This window comes from Procambarus clarkii, chromosome 12, assembly GCF_040958095.1.
Source record: "Procambarus clarkii isolate CNS0578487 chromosome 12, FALCON_Pclarkii_2.0, whole genome shotgun sequence".
Lineage (NCBI taxonomy): Eukaryota > Metazoa > Arthropoda > Malacostraca > Decapoda > Cambaridae > Procambarus > Procambarus clarkii.
The window spans coordinates 4,753,919-4,765,868 of NC_091161.1; the positions used below are offsets into that span (position 1 = coordinate 4,753,919).

At 43.1% G+C, this 11,950-nt stretch overlaps 1 long non-coding RNA gene across 1 annotated transcript; it reads left to right on the top strand.

Annotated features, from left to right (window-relative positions):
- Positions 1–2,343: 2,343 nt before the first annotated feature.
- LOC123765265 (uncharacterized) lies at positions 2,344–11,589 on the top strand. The gene is made up of 2 exons (XR_011228164.1): positions 2,344–2,646; positions 9,005–11,589. It is a non-coding gene; the product is annotated as an uncharacterized lncRNA (long non-coding RNA).
- Positions 11,590–11,950: the final 361 nt, after the last annotated feature.

The window sequence follows — 11,950 nt, forward strand, 5'->3', positions numbered from 1 at the left end:
CAGAACGTACTTCTCAGCCAACTATGCAAGGCCCGATTTGCCTGATAAGCCAAGTTTTACGAATTAATATATTTTCTCTAATTTCTTTCTTATGAAATGATAAAGCTACCTATTTCATTATGTATGAGGTCAATTTTTTTTATTGGAGTTAAAATTAACGTAGATATATGACCGAACCTAACCAACCCTAAATATTCTTTCTTTCAACCTTTCAAATATTCTATCTCTAATGCTAAGTATATTTAATTCTTTCCGCATGTTGAGAACTTTGGTAGTTATAGGACAGCCAAGTATAATTCTGAGTGCTTCATTTTGCATTTTTTCCAGTCTATCAATACTTTTGCCATTCTGCAGGACCAAAGCTGGTGCATGATAGTCTATCAGAGACCTTATATACGCTAAATACATCATTCTTGCTATTCTAATATTAACACCATATTTCGGGCTGTACCCCACTACAGTTCTGAGAGCCTTGAGTCTGTCTCTACATTGTTGATGTAACTTATTGACTGCAGTTGAGGTACAAGGGACAGAGACACCAAGGTATTTGAAAGAAGAGACATAGTCTATTGGTATGTTGTCTATCTTAAGTTTTCGTGGTCCACTTTTGCGGTTGCCAATTTGTCTGTTAAATACCTTAGTTTTAGCAGCGTTGATTACAAGACCAAGGCTCTCACAAGCTGTATGTATACAATTTAAGACTGTTTGCATTTTGCGGTGGGTTTTAGTATGTACAAGGATGTCATCTGCATATCTGATAGTGATGTTTGCCGGACTAGTTGGGATTGATTTTAGTAAAGCATTAATTAGAACATTAAACAAGGTAGGACTAAGTACTCCTCCTTGTGGGGTGCCTAGTTGCATTACTTTAGTTTCACTCTTGTAGCCTTGGAACAGCGCAGAGGACTTCCGGTTGGTAAGATAGCCTCGTATCCACTGTAATAAATGTCCCCCTATATCCATTCTCGCTAATTCATACATAATCACTTCCCTATTAGCAATATCAAAGGCATTTTTTAAATCAAGAAATGTTGTGTACTTGTGCCTTTTATCTCCATGAACAGTAAGAAAGGTTGTGATACAGTTGTGTACACTTTTACCATGTGTGAAACCATTGATATCAGGTGACATGTGCTCTTTAACTCTATACAATAATCTATTAAGCACCATTCTCTCAAAGAGAGAATGGTGCTTAGTTGATTGTCTACTATTCTCTCAAAGGTTTTGCACATGCAACTGGTCAGTGAGATGGGACGGAAAGCAACCGGATGGCCAGGCTTTGGTACAGGTACCGTAAGACTGGTGGTCCATGATACAGGCAACTGCCCAGAGACATAGCTGGCATTAAACAATTCTAATAATGGGTTACCGGGTACACGATGTAGGAGTCTTAGAATATCATAGGTGATACCGTCCTCACCAGGAGCAGTGCTACTGCCCCTGGAGAGGGCTGCATCCAATTCATAATCTGTATATGGAACATCACATTCATCATGTTGCTTGCTCAACATGAAATTTATGAGAGAATTTCTGTCTTTGGACCTCGCCTGCAATTTCTCCCCAGTGCTAGCTGGTAGCATTCCAAGGTTGGAAACCTGAGTCCATTTTGCAATTAACTGATTGGCTTTCTGTAGCGGGTTTGAGTGTGAAACTTGTCTACTATTTTTACCAATAATTTTGTTTATGCCTTTCCAGACTTTGCCCAGGGGAGTATGCAGGTTAAGTCCACTAACAAAACCCTCCCATTCATTTTGTCTCAGTTCAGTCATTCTCTCCCTTGCCGCTGCAAGCGCGGCCTGAAACAGTTTTAACATTTGAGGAGTTCTAAGGCTCTTATATGCTTTACCTGTCTGTCTAGCAATTGATTTAAGCTCTTTCAGTTTAGCATCATCATAGTACTGGTTGTGTCTGACCTGTTTACCAGTACTTCTTTTTGTTTGGCGTGACTCACTATTTTTGATGGCCTCATAGGTATATGGGTACATCCGGTCTCTTACCCTCGACCGCGTCGGTACCTTTATGGTCAGGAAGCCACGGATATTTACAATGGGGCTCGGTCAGTCAATATGATTCCTTTGACATCACTCAACTTATGTATTCTGTTCTCGTATTGACAATTTGAATGACATCAAGAATATTTTGAATATCTTCTGACATAGATGGTGCTGTAGTTGATTGTTGTTCATGACTTGTCCAATGGGTCGAGACTGGTCTCATTAGCATCGCTCAGATTAGTGGGAAGAAATTCTTGCTGCAAGAATGTGTGTTCTCAGAGCTAACTAGGGTAACTAAAATACTTATTTCCTAAATAAATACTTTAATTGTAAATATTTGAAAATATATGGTCACTGCTTGATCGCAAGCGGGGATTTTTCTGGCGGGGGAGAAAGAAACAATTGCGCAGCGCGTCCCGCGGCGTTGCGCGGGCAGTTTGGGGCCTGTATAAATACGGGCGCACACTGGGGCTCTGCCTCACTCCGCCTGCCCTCGCCGCTGCCCTCGCAAAACTCACTGCTGCTCAGCGAGTCGTAAACACAGAAGTTTAGCCCGCTCAACTGTTCTCACAGCATGGACCCTACAACAGTTCCTCGCGACAACGACTCGGAGCGACCCGTTAGGGGCGTCCTGCCCTTCTCAACATTTAAGGTAGTTTTTGTGTTTTGTTGGCGCGCGGGACCAGTGTTTGTGTTGGCGCGTCAGACCAGTGTTTGTCTCTTTGTTGGCGCGCGCGCCCTGAAGCACGCCTGTTGGTTCAGCGTTGGTGACCAAATGCAGGTGCAGTGGTCCTAGAGGGGAAGGTGACCCTCGGTGTTATGGGGCACTGGGTTTTTCTCCAGTAGGTGGCTGTTATTTGAACCACACTCGGGAGGAGGCCTGTCCACCCCTACCCTCTCCTTCCCCATCTGCTCAGCCCTGTCCTTAAGCTCCCCACCCAGTCGACGTGAGGTATGCTGTTGGGCGACTTCTGTTATGCCGTTATTTATTATTTACGTTCTTTATATGTCCTACCTTACAGTCTGACTGTTAGTCAGGGTGTGTTTCCTCACGCTACAATATTTACTGTAATTTTACCTTTGCTTTCGCCCCTAGCTTTAATTCTCATTGATTTGTATTTTCATAAGTTCCTTAATTTATTAATGAATTTAATGGTGGCAAGCTGCATGTTTCTTTTGCAGGCTTTTCATTCAGGTCTGTTTTAACTTTTGCTTATTGCCTATAAGTTATTAGGTAAAGTCAGCTAGGTTAGGCTAGCTGCCGAGTCACAGGCCTCTGGCCACCAGCTTTAAGTTTAATGGACTAGTTTTTCCATAAGTTTCCTTAACTTATTAACGAATTTATTGCAGTGTCAAGCTCCCTGTTTCTTTTGCAGGTTGTACATTTAGTTTTATTTAACTTTAGCTTATTGCCTTTAAGTTATTAGGGAAAGTCAGCTAGGTTAGGCTAGCTGCTGTGTCACAGGCCTCTGGCCCCTAGCTTTGTTTTCATGGACCTGTTTTCCCACAAGTTTCCTTAATTTACTACTGAAATTTATGCAGTGTTAAGCTGCATGTTTCTTTAGCTGGATTTAAATTTAGGTTTGTTTTAACTTCTGGTCATTGCCTTTAAGTTAGTAGGTAAAGTTAGCTAGGTTAGGCAAGCTGCTGTGTCACAGGCCTCTGGCCCCTAGCTTTGTTTTCGTGGACTTGTTTTCCCACAAGTTTCCTTATTTTACTACTGAAATTTATGCAGTGTTAAGCTGCATGTTTCCTTAGCTGGTTTTAAATTTAGGTTTGTTTTAACTTCTGGTCATTGCCTTTAAGTTAGTAGGTAAAGTTAGCTAGGTTAGGCTAGCTGCAGTGTCACAGGCCTCTGGCCCCTAGCTTCGTTTTCTGGATTTGTTTCCATAAGTTTCCTCATTTTATTATTGAATTTTATGCAGTGTCAAGCTGCGTGTTTCTTTAGCTGGTTTTACATTTAGGTTGTTTTAACTTTTGGTCATTGCCTATAAGTTATTAGGTAAAGTCAGCTAGGTTGCTAGCTGCTGTGTCCCAGGCCTCCGGCCTCTAGCTTTAAATTTTCTTGGACTTGTGTTTTCCATAAGTTTCCTTAATTTATTATTGAATTTAATGCAGTGTCAAGCTGCATGTTTTCTTTTGCAGGTTTTACACTTAGGTTTGTGTAACTTTGCTTGCCTATAAGTTATTAGGTAAAGTCGGCTAGGTTAGGCTAGCTGCAGTGTCTCAGGCCTCTGGCTCCTAGCTTTGTTTCATGGACTTGTTTTTCCATAACTTTCCTTTATTAATGAATTTTATGCAGTGTCAAGCTGCATGTTTTCTTTAGCTGGTTTTACATTTGTTTGTTTAACTTTTGCTATTGCCTTTAAGTTATTATGTAAAGTCAGCTAGGTTATGCTAGCTGCTGTGTTCACAGGCCTCCGGCCTCTAGCTTTAAGTTTTTATGGACTTGTTTTCCATAAGTTTCCTTAATTTATTAATGAATTTTATGCAGTGTCAAGCTGCTAGTTTCTTTGCTGGTTTTACATTCGTTTGTTTAACCTCTGCTTTGCCTTTAAGTTATTATGTAAAGTCATCTAGGATGTGATAGTTGTCGGGATCGGGCCCCTTGCCTCTTGCTTTAAGTTTCTTCTGGCCCTGCATTTATGTTTAGTTTCCTCAGCAAATGTCCTGCATTTTACATTGCCCTTGCTGCATGTTTTTACTTTACTGGTTTACAATTGTTTAACTTATGCTTCACCTTTAAGTAAAGTCAGCTAGGATGTCCTAGATGCTGTCTTCGGGCCTCATGCCTCTCCCTTTAAGTTTATCTCGGACTCGTATTGATTAGTTCCATCAGCAATTTATTACTAATTATGCATTGCCTAAGTGCATGTCATTTTACTTACTGTTTTACCTTTATACTTGTTTCCTTGACTTTGTCAAAGTTATTAAGTACTGACGCTAGACAGTACCAGTTTCGTTTACCAGTACCAGTAAACGTTTTTACAGTCGTTTTGTCTGCCCGGTGTAGCCCAGAAGAATCTGCAGCCTCCCGGCTGCTGGCTTATCCAGACATGTGTGGCCTCCCAGGACGCTGGTTATCAGACGTATTGTCTGCTCGGTGTAGCCCGGAATATACTGCGGCCTCCCAGGCCGCTGGTTATCAGACGTATTGTCTGCTCAGTGTAGCCCGGAAGATACTGCTGCTTCCCAGGCCGCTGGTTTATTCAGACGTTTAGTCTGCCCAACGTAGCCAGGAAGGTTGACAGCCGCTGCCGTCTTAGCTGACTGCGTTCAGGGGCGGCTCCCCAGCCGACGTCCTTCCTGCGATGAGTTAAGCCGACGTCCTTCCTGCGATGAGTTAAGCCGACGTCCTTCCTGCGATGAGTTAAGCCGACGTCCTTCCTGCGATGAGTTAAGCCGACGTCCTTCCTGCGATGAGTTAAGCCGACGTCCTTCCTGCGATGAGTTAAGCCGACGTCCTTCCTGCGATGAGTTAAGCCGACGTCCTTCCTGCGATGAGTTAAGCCGACGTCCTTCCTGCGATGAGTTAAGCCGACGTCCTTCCTGCGATGAGTTAAGCCGACGTCCTTCCGGCGATGAGTTAAGCCGACGTCCTTCCGGCGATGAGTTAAGCCGACGTCCTTCCGGCGATGAGTTAAGCCGACGTCCTTCCGGCGATGAGTTAAGCCGACGTCCTTCCGGCGATGAGTTAAGCCGACGTCCTTCCTGCGATGAGTTAAGCCGACGTCCTTCCTGCGATGAGTTAAGCCGACGTCCTTCCTGCGATGAGTTAAGCCGACGTCCTTCCTGCGATGAGTTAAGCCGACGATGTTCTACAGGTATTATATTTATATTGGTCATATAAATCCACGGCCTTCCTGGCCGCGGGTTTATCCAGACGTGTTGTCTGCCGGTGTAGCCCGGAATCTACTGCGGCCCCCCAGGCCGCTGGTTTCTCCAGACGTTTTGTCTGCCCAATGTAGCCACGAAGGTTGGCATAGCTGCTGCCGTCTTCGCTGTCTGCGCTCGGGGGTTCATGTCCAGCCGACGTTCTTCCTGTGGTGAGTTAAGCTGGCGATGTTATCCAGGTATCTTATTTACATTGGCCATATAAATATGTGGTCTTTCAGGCCGCTGGTTTAACCAGACGTGTTGTCTGCCTGGTAGCCCGGAAGTCACAGTGGGCCCCCCCCCCCCCCCCAGGCCGCTGGTTTATCCAGACGTTTCATCTGCCGGTGTAGCCCGGAACGTTTCCACAGCCACCGACTGTGGAAACTTACAAGTGTTAATCCCGTTTCTCTAACGAATTATAGTCCAGCTTTATTTTGAGCATACTTTGTTTTGCAATTTATAATTATTTATGTTATAATTGTATTAATTGTAATTATGTTATAATAGCACAGTTTGCCTAGTTTCCTCAGTAGTTACAGTACTTTCGTTTGGCTCTTGCAGTTATTCACGTCGCTTATTTGGTTATATTTGTTATGCATCTCCTCCGTTCCCTTAATGTAATATGGCTATATATCCACACCGATTGTATACCCTTTTTGTACTTGCAGATACCACGTGCCATGCCTTGCCCTATTCATAATTATGTTCTACATCTCGGCGCTAACATGCCTCCTGTTTCAGGTTACCTCGGACTTTCTTTCCCAATCAGCCTCCTTAATTTACTCCGACAGTTGATGCGTTGCTCATGTCGCATGTTTATTTTTGCGTTGCTGTGTCCAGTATGCTTGCCCACTTTTACCCTGCCTTACGTCAAGTAAAGACAGCCAGGATGTGCTATTTGCAGAGTTACCAAGTAATTTATTAAGTAAAGTCAGACAGGCAGTGCTAGTTGCAGAGTTACTAAGTAAATTATTAAGTAAAGTCAGCCAGGATGTGCTATTTGCAGTATTCGCGGGCCCTTATTTTAGCTTCACGTCTCCTGGCCCTGCATTTTTGCCTAGTTTCATCGGTAGTTACAGTAGTTTATGCTTAGCTTTGCAGTTTAGTTTCCTCAGTGGTTACAGTATTTACGCTTGGCTCTTGCAGTTTATTCACGTTACTTATCAGGTTATATTTGTTATGCTTTCCCTCTGTTCTCTTAATGTAAAAATGGTTATATATGCACGCCGATTGTATACCCTTATTTTGTACCTGCAGACTTCACGTGCCATGACTTGCCCTATTCAGGTGACCTGGACAGGGGGGTGGCCCCCACGTTGCCTGGGGCACGGTACACTCCAGCAGATGGCGGCGTCGAAGCGTCGTCGGGAACGTCGTATATTTAATGATATCCCGTTCTTTGCCTTCCTAAGACAATGTAAATTAAGATTTTATACGCTTATATGGAAGGTTTCTTATTTTGTATTGGCAGACATCTCGCGACATGCCTTGCCCTTCCTCTTAATTACGTTCTACATTTCAGCACTAACATGCCTCCTGCTTTCAGATTACCACGGATTCCTTTTCCCAAACAGCCTACCTTAATTTACTCCGACAGTTGATGCTTTGCTCATGTCGCATGTTTAATTTTGCGTTGCTGTGTTCAGTATGTTTGTTCATTTTCCTTGCCTTACGTCATTACGTAAAGTCAGCCAGGATGTGCTATTTGCAGAGTTACTAATTAAATTATTAAGTAAAGTCAGCCAGGATGTGCTATTCGCAGTGTTCCTAAGTAAATTATTAAGTAAAGTCAGCCAGGATGTGCTATTTGCAGAGTTACTAAGTAAATTATTAAGTAAAGTCAGCCAGGATGTGCTATTTGCAGAGTTACTAAGTAAATTATTAAGTCAGCCAGGATGTGCTATTTGCAGAGTTACTAATTACTAATTACTAGTCTTTTGCTGGGCTACCTTTATGCTTCTCCCCTTCCTGTCTAGGTATGTTTAGGTATGGCTAGCGGTGCGCGAGCCGCGGCTTATCGGTTCCTCCTACGTCTGCGTGTCTGTTAATTTTGTTATTGTTGGACTCGCAATTTGATTTGTATTTATTACGGAAAAATTTTCCTCCCGCAATTTACTCTTTGTTTAAGTTTCACGTTCAATTTGTTATTAAGGGACTATCAATTAGGATTTGTATTAATCTATTGCTTTGCCTCTGTGCCTTTAAGTTATTTTCAGCTAAGGTACGCTAGTTGCAGTGCATTCGGGTGGCCCCCCCCCCCACAATTTTTTTTTTCTCCTCCGGTTATTTCGTCCTATTACACTCGTTTCCCTCATTATATATTCTATTCTGAATTTGTGCATTATATCTGACCACCCATTCTTCATCGTATCGACAGTACATTAAGTTACATTTGGACGCTACCGAGAAGTTTAGCTGGCCTCGCGCACGGTGTCATGCAAAAAACTGGCCATTCGGCCTTCCTTTCGGCAAGCTCAAGCCAGTCAGTTAGCATGACGTCGGCCAGCTTGTGGTTGGCCAGCGCAGCCAGCATGCTGTTGGCCATAGGTCGCTAACGTTCTTTGGCCATCCGGCCTTCTGGGCTATTTTACTCTTCTTGTTCCTTCGCCTTTGTTGTTTCCTACTACGTAATAGTATTCTATTTAATTTTACCTCATCTATCATTAGGTTAGGGGCCCCTTACCTCCAACCGCTATTCCTTCCACTGCGCTCTGCCCGCTTGGCGCTCAATGCCGGTTTCTTCTGTTCCCTTTATTCGCAGCCACGACAAGCCGGAACCCCCCCCCCCCTTCACACCCTACTGCGGCGAGGAAGAGAACGCGAGCCGGATATTCCTCTGATCACCATCAACGCACGCAGCGGTGCCGGGATGCAGCCGCCCAGGGCCTACGTTAATACTATTATCTTCTCTTTATTTGCTGGGCTATATGGCAGTATTAATATTACTCCGTACCGTTACTGTCATTCCAGTATTATTTTATTAAAATATAAATTGTTATTATGGTTTGGCGTTGCTTTCTTAATTTCTTCCATTCTGCGGCACTTGCCGTCATCTGTTATTTACGATATTACATTGTATTCTTCATTGTGCGATTATTTACGACATTGTATTCTTATTATTATCCTTATTACAGTTACTGAATGGCAGCTCCCTGCCGTCGATTTCACTTTGCTCCTGTTCTAAAGATGTTGCCGAAGTTCACGGCGTACTAGCTGCGGCTCGCAGATGCTCATTGACAACACAAGACTACACTCAGCGGCCACTCAAGGCAGACTCCTTGGCTTCTATCCAGCCCAATCACCCGTCTGGAGGCAGAGATGGGATAGAGACCAAGGGTAATGTTCCCCGCTCACATTCTACATCCGATTAGGACACAAGCATGTTATAGATTTGGCTTTAAGAATTGGTTCTTATTCCATTTTATTGATTATGTATATGTTGCTTAGTTGTTTACCCTTTCTTGGTATATGTATTGTTTATATTCAAGATTTATAGTGTTTCGTCTTACCCTGTTATAGTTGCTTTGTGCCTCCTTGCTGTTCTACCGGTTTTCTCCCACCTTTGCTCTTAGCAAAGGTACTTCCCCCTTCCGTTTGCTGGAAGATTCTTAGATTTGTTAGCCCCCCTTCATTGCTACAGTATAATTATTCGGATGCTCTTTATTCATCCAGGATTGTTAATTAAGGTTTCTCTTAATTCCTGCTGCCGGGCTCCCTCCCCCGTTTTTCGTCTCCGTATTGATTCAGCTAGGGTTTCCCTCTCGTCTGTGCTCTTGCCTGTCACGTTAACACTGCACGCCGCTTCTGCCCACCCTTACTGCCTTATATCTTTCAGCCCGGGGGAGGTGAGCTACGCGACAAAAAATCGACGCACACTCCGACTGGACCAGGTATCGCTTACATGGTCAGGAATCAACACTCTTCGGATCCTACAAGCACAGATCCTACAAGCGCTCCTGTCACCAGGCGAGATTTCTCCAGGATCCTACGCGCTGCCCTCTCGGCGCTAGGCTTGACTTCAGATGACTACGCCCCGCACCCAGCTGTCTCGGGACGGGCTCGCCACATCAGAAATAATGGCAAACGGCAGGCGGAAGAGTAGTGCCCAAATCCTACGTCAGACGGGACGTTGTTGCTCTGCTACATTGAGTGCCTCACGCGGCCAGCTGGCACTCGCCCTTCGGGGGGGGGTCCGGCCGCTGGCCTGCGGTGGGGGTGCAGCGCCGGTCCCCAAGTGTCCCGCTGTCCGCAGCTAATACTTTGCCCAGTCTAGGTGCTAGTAAGCCCTACTTGTAGTCACACCCCCTTCTCCTTATCCATTAGGTCTTTTACGGCCTCTTGGCCGGGTACATTACGTGTTATGTGGTCTCTCACTTATTAGTTATTCTTTGTGTCCTGCCTGCTATATCCTAGTGTTATATAATTACTACACATTTGCACTCGGCCTTAATTCTAGTACCAGTTAACCTTTAGGTTTCTGCAGAATTAGTTTCCATGTCACTATAGGCTAAGGTCTCATACTTACTACGGGTGTACCTTTTAAGTTAAATCTAGTCCTCGGACTTGGAATTGTTACTGTTAATTCTTACTTTATATATTTACTTTATATATTTTAATATAAACGTTATATAGTCCTTAAATTATATATTTTGAAACTTTATATATTTACATGTTCAATATTAAGTTTAATAATATCAACTTTGTTATAAGCCTATAATATAAACCGTGTTTAATATAAACTTTATATAATTACTTACTTTATATTTGAACTTTATACATTTACATGTTCTGCAGAATTTAATCTTCAATAAACTTTAACGCCCCATACTGCCAGTATCTTTCTCCCCCTGGTCAGAAAATGGTCACTGCTTGATCGCAAGCGGGGATTTTTCTGGCGGGGGAGAAAGAAACAATTGCGCAGCGCGTCCCGCGGCGTTGCGCGGGCAGTTTGGGGCCTGTATAAATACGGGCGCACACTGGGGCTCTGCCTCACTCCGCCTGCCCTCGCAAAACCCCACCCTCCCCCCCTTTGCAAGCGGCTGCTTTTGTACCCCCGTCATGCTTTGCACAGTTGTCCCGATTGTCTCCCCACTGCATGTAGGAAGGGGGGTGCAGCGCCGGTCCCCAAGTGTCCCGCTGTCCGCAGCTAATACTTTGCCCAGTCTAGGTGCTAGTAAGCTCTACTTGTAGTCACACCCCCTTCTCCTTATCCATTAGGTCTTTTACGGCCTCTTGGCCGGATACATTACGTGTTATGTGGTCTCTCACTTATTAGTTATTCTTTGTGTCCTGCCTGTTATATCCTAGTGTTATATAATTACTACACATTTGCACTCGGCCTTAATTCTAGTACCAGTTAACCTTTAGGTTTCTGCAGAATTAGTTTCCATGTCACTATAGGCTAAGGTCTCATACTTACTACGGGTGTACCTTTTAAGTTAAATCTAGTCCTCGGACTTGGAATTGTTACTGTTAATTCTTACTTTATATATTTACTTTATATATTTTAATATAAACGTTATATAGTCCTTAAATTATATATTTTGAAACTTTATATATTTACATGTTCAATATTAAGTTTAATAATATCAACTTTGTTATAAGCCTATAATATAAACCGTGTTTAATATAAACTTTATATAATTACTTACTTTATATTTGAACTTTATACATTTACATGTTCTGCAGAATTTAATCTTCAATAAACTTTAACGCCCCATACTGCCAGTATCTTTCTCCCCCTGGTCAGAAAATGGTATGTTTCAGAATTTCTGACGAAATAAAACATATTGTGGTTTATAATTAAGTTCTTAATAGTGATCCTATCCTGCATCATAATTTACATAATATCTACTTCTGTTTTGTGTATTAAAATGACTACTTTTTATGTTAATTTCTTTCTGTAAATGATGATGATGATAAAGTTCAGTAAATGTAAGTAAGAACATAAGAATGAAGGTAACTGCAAAAGACTTATTGACCCATACGAGGCAGCTCCTCGTATGGAGCTGCCTTTGATAAGTAATTACCAAAGAAGGCACCAAGCCGGGAAGGCTGTGTAGCACAATCAAATAAGTCGA